At 54.0% G+C, this 5,000-nt stretch overlaps 3 non-coding genes across 3 annotated transcripts; all 3 read left to right on the plus strand.

Moving 5' to 3' along the window:
• Positions 1–151: 151 nt before the first annotated feature.
• LOC141266677 (5S ribosomal RNA) lies at positions 152–270 on the plus strand. Its single transcript, XR_012320706.1, has one exon. It is a non-coding gene; the product is annotated as a 5S ribosomal RNA (ribosomal RNA).
• Positions 271–1,976: 1,706 nt separating this feature from the next.
• LOC141267187 (5S ribosomal RNA) lies at positions 1,977–2,095 on the plus strand. The gene has a single exon (XR_012321200.1). It is a non-coding gene; the product is annotated as a 5S ribosomal RNA (ribosomal RNA).
• Positions 2,096–3,801: 1,706 nt separating this feature from the next.
• LOC141266156 (5S ribosomal RNA) lies at positions 3,802–3,920 on the plus strand. The gene has a single exon (XR_012320210.1). It is a non-coding gene; the product is annotated as a 5S ribosomal RNA (ribosomal RNA).
• The last annotated feature ends 1,080 nt before the right edge of the window (positions 3,921–5,000 follow it).

Consider the following 5,000-nt stretch of genomic DNA (forward strand, 5'->3'; position numbering starts at 1 on the left):
GGGCGTTCTGTCTACAAGACCTTTTTAAGGAGCCAGCAAAAAAGTGAAGAGAAAAGAAAGCACAAAAGCACCTTGTCTTACTAAGCACTGGAAAGAGCAGCCGGCAACCGGACGTCAAAGTGGAAAAGCAGCAAGTGAGAGGCCTGTCTGTGCCTATGGCCACACCACCCTGAACACGCCCGATCTCGTCTGATCTCGGAAGCTAAGCAGGGTTGGGCCTGGTTAGTACTTGGATGGGAGACCACCTGGGAATACCAGGTGCTGTAGGCTTTTGCCTTTTCTTACTTCCACCAGCAGGGGTCAATCTCCTCTATGCCTTTTTTCCATTCCTTTTTTCACAAGCGCACACATGCTCCTTTCTTCTTTTCATTTGCTTTCTCTCTTGCGCTATTTAATCCTTGCAAAATACCAGCATCCTTCTCATCACCGTGGGCCTCCAGCATTGTTGCTTATTTACTTTTAATACTAGGCTTCTTTTCACCAGGACCAGCGACTCCCGCATGACTGGAGGCAACCACCGCTGACCTGGAGGCAACCACCGGTAACCTGGAGGCCAGTTTACAGCACAACCCAAGCAAAACACCTTTGCAGGCCACACGACCCCCCCGAAGAGCAGCTCAAATTCACTCGCAACCATCTCAACCTCTTCCTTCATTCACTCCTGGGCGTTTCGCTCCACCCCAAGTTGCGGGTCCAGCTTGCTCTTTCTGTCACATCCCCGCGATGAACGGTTTAGCCTGCAGGAGACCCTGCGCCGAGCCATTTTTAAACACATCTGATGCGGCAGGTGTTTCATTGCTCAACAAACAACACCTATAGGGACGGCACAGCCTATGCATCGGTCCTTCGGAGACCGCCCCAGAACGGCCAGAGTTCTCGTCCCCACGCGAGCCTGAGGAAGGCTGGCCAGGCGATGGGCCAAGCAGCGTCTACTGGCCATACCACCTTGGATACGTCCGATCTCGGAAGCAAAGCAGAGATGGGTTCGGAAATACTTGGTTGGGACACCTCCTGAGAACACCAGGTATTGTAGACAATTTTGATGACGTTTTGCCATCTTGCCCAGCTCGGCTAGCATTGAGTGGCGCCTTGCTGGACACCGACCTTACGTAAAGTAGAGGCTGGAAGTCCCAAGCCTCCCAAGCCCCCCAAGACCTCTAAGATAAGGACGCAACCCCGCCGCCTCTACCAGGCCTCACACCGAGCTCCTTGCCACGGCTAGGAGTGCTTATTGACCCCGCAGCCGGCCGTATGCAAATGATGGCGTTAAAAGCATCTCGCGCTGTGAAGGGGCCAGGCTTTCAGCAGCTGCCCAGGGGATGGTTTTAGAGGGCGACCGCCTAACGAGGGCCAGCAGAAGTAACGTCTTCTTCTTCAAAGAATCTTGTGTAACTAACCCAATCAGACAGCTGCCCAGGAGCTAACCTCAGTGCTAGGAAGGAGCGGGAGGGAATTGAGGGGGTGGTTCCTGCTAAGGCCCTGAAATAATAATAAGACAGGCAGGAGAGTCTGACGCATGGTGGCGGAAAAGCTGCAGGTGCAAATAGGGAATGTGGTCTCGTGCGAGCAACTTGTGCATGCTCGCTGTGTGTGAGTGTGCGCTTCCTAGGTACGGCGCGCTGCAGACAGTCAAAAGGGTTGCTCCCTTTCAATAAAAGTTAATCCCTGGCTGCAGGCTATTAGAAAGCAACTAACCGCGCTCTACTCACCCTACCCAGGTCTACCGGTGAGTCTCGCCGCTGCTCCCGGCCTGTGGCATTGGCCGCGACGCTGACGTTCCGTCGACAGCGCGGCAGCCGATCAGTGAGCTCAGCGGCTCTGAGCGGGGCGTTCTGTCTACAAGACCTTTTTAAGGAGCCAGCAAAAAAGTGAAGAGAAAGGAAAGCACAAAAGCACCTTGTCTTACTAAGCACAGGAAAGGGCAGCCGGCAACCGGACGTCAAAGTAGAAAAGCAGCAAGTGAGAGGCCTGACTCTGCCTATGGCCACACCACCCTGAACACACCTGATCTCGTCTGATCTTGGATTATAAGCAGGGTTGGGCCTGGTTAGTACTAGGATGGGAGACCGCCTGGGAATAACAGGTGCTGTAGGCTTTTGCCTTTTCTTACTTCCACCAGCAGGGGTCACTCTCCTCTTTGCCTTTTTTCCATTCCTTTTTTCACAAGCGCACACATGCTCCTTTCTTCTTTTCATTTGCTTTCTCTCTTGCGCTATTTAATCCTTGCAAAATACCAGCATCCTTCTCATCACCATGGGCCTCCAGCATTGTTGCTTATTTACTTTTAATACTAGGCTTCTTTTCACCAGGACCAGCGACTCCCGCATGACTGGAGGCAACCACCGCTGACCTGGAGGCAACCACCGGTAACCTGGAGGCCAGTTTACAGCACAACCCAAGCAAAACACCTTTGCAGGCCACACGACCCCCCCGAAGAGCAGCTCAAATTCACTCGCAACCATCTCACCCTCTTCCTTCATTCACTCCTGGGCGTTTCGCTCCACCCCAAGTTGCGGGTCCAGCTTGCTCTTTCTGTCACATCCCCGCGATGAACGGTTTAGCCTGCAGGAGACCCTGCGCTGAGCCATTTTTAAACACATCTGATGCGGCAGGTGTTTCATTGCTCAACAAACAACACCTATAGGGACGGCACAGTCTATGCATCGGTCCTTCGGAGACCGCCCCAGAACGGCCAGAGTTCTCGTCCCCACGCAAGCCTGAGGAAGGCTGGCCGGGCGATGGGCCAAGCAGCGTCTACTGGCCATACCACCTTGGATACGTCCGATCTCGGAAGCAAAGCAGAGATGGGTTCGGAAATACTTGGTTGGGACACCTCCTGAGAACACCAGGTATTGTAGACAATTTTGATGACGTTTTGCCATCTTGCCCAGCTCGGCTAGCATTGAGTGGCGCCTTGCTGGACACCGACCTTACGTAAAGTAGAGGCTGGAAGTCCCAAGCCTCCCAAGCCCCCCAAGACCTCTAAGATAAGGACGCAACCCCGCCGCCTCTACCAGGCCTCACACCGAGCTCCTTGCCACGGCTAGGAGTGCTTATTGACCCCGCAGCCGGCCGTATGCAAATGATGGCGTTAAAAGCATCTCGCGCTGTGAAGGGGCCAGGCTTTCAGCAGCTGCCCAGGGGATGGTTTTAGAGGGCGACCGCCTAACGAGGGCCAGCAGAAGTAACGTCTTCTTCTTCAAAGAAGCTTGTGTAACTAACCCAATCAGACAGCTGCCCAGGAGCTAACCTCAGTGGTAGGAAGGAGCGGGAGGGAATTGAGGGGGTGGTTCCTGCTAAGGCCCTGAAATAATAATAAGACAGGCAGGAGAGTCTGACGCATGGTGGCGGAAAAGCTGCAGGTGCAAATAGGGAATGTGGTCTCGTGCGAGCAACTTGTGCATGCTCGCTGTGTGTGAGTGTGCGCTTCCTAGGTACGGCGCGCTGCAGACAGTCAAAAGGGTTGCTCCCTTTCATTAAAAGTTAATCCCTGGCTGCAGGCTATTAGAAAGCAACTAACCGCGCTCTACTCACCCTACCCAGGTCTACCGGTGAGTCTCGCCGCTGCTCCCGGCCTGTGGCATTGGCCGCGACGCTGACGTTCCGTCGACAGCGCGGCAGCCGATCAGTGAGCTCAGCGGCTGTGAGCGGGGCGTTCTGTCTACAAGACCTTTTTAAGGAGCCAGCAAAAAAGTGAAGAGAAAGGAAAGCACAAAAGCACCTTGTCTTACTAAGCACTGGAAAGGGCAGCCGGCAACCGGACGTCAAAGTGGAAAAGCAGCAAGTGAGAGGCCTGTCTCTGCCTACGGCCACACCACCCTGAACACACCCGATCTCGTCTGATCTCGGAAGCTAAGCAGGGTTGGGCCTGGTTAGTACTTGGATGGGAGACCACCTGGGAATACCAGGTGCTGTAGGCTTTTGCTTTTTCTTACTTCCACCAGCAGGGGTCACTCTCCTCTATGCCTTTTTTCCATTCCTTTTTTCACAAGCGCACACATGCTCCTTTCTTCTTTTCATTTGCTTTCTCTCTTGCGCTATTTAATCCTTGCAAAATACCAGCATCCTTCTCATCATCGTGGGCCTCCAGCATTGTTGCTTATTTACTTTTAATACTAGGCTTCTTTTCACCAGGACCAGCGACTCCCGCATGACTGGAGGCAACCACCGGTAACCTGGAGGCCAGTTTACAGCACAACCCAAGCAAAACACCTTTGCAGGCCACACAATCCCCCGAAGAGCAGCTCAAATTCACTCGCAACCATCTCACCCTCTTCCTTCATTCACTCCTGGGCGTTTCGCTCCACCCCAAGTTGCGGGTCCAGCTTGCTCTTTCTGTCACATCCCCGCGATGAACGGTTTAGCCTGCAGGAGACCCTGCGCCGAGCCATTTTTAAACACATCTGATGCGGCAGGTGTTTCATTGCTCAACAAACAACACCTATAGGGACGGCACAGCCTATGCATCGGTCCTTCGGAGACCACCCCAGAACGGCCAGAGTTCTCGTCCCCACGCGAGCCTGAGGAAGGCTGGCCGGGCGATCGGCCAAGCAGCGTCTACTGGCCATACCACCTTGGATACGTCCGATCTCAGAAGCAAAGCAGAGATGGGTTCGGAAATACTTGGTTGGGACACCTCCTGAGAACACCAGGTATTGTAGACAATTTTGATGACGTTTTGCCATCTTGCTCAGCTCGGCTAGCATGGAGTGGCGCCTTGCTGGACACCGACCTTACGTAAAGTAGAGGCTGGAAGTCCCAAGCCTCCCAAGCCCCCCAAGACCTCTAAGATAAGGACGCAACCCCGCCGCCTCTACCAGGCCTCACACCGAGCTCCTTGCCACGGCTAGGAGTGCTTATTGACCCCGCAGCCGGCCGTATGCAAATGATGGTGTTAAAAGCATCTCGCGCTGTGAAGGGGCCAGGCTTTCAGCAGCTGCCCAGGGGATGGTTTTAGAGGGCGACCGCCTAACGAGGGCCAGCAAAAGTAACGTCTTCTT

This window comes from Phyllobates terribilis, unplaced genomic scaffold, assembly GCF_046119375.1.
Source record: "Phyllobates terribilis strain yellow unplaced genomic scaffold, ASM4611937v1 Scaffold_4__5_contigs__length_816908805, whole genome shotgun sequence".
Classification (NCBI taxonomy): Eukaryota; Metazoa; Chordata; class Amphibia; order Anura; family Dendrobatidae; genus Phyllobates; species Phyllobates terribilis.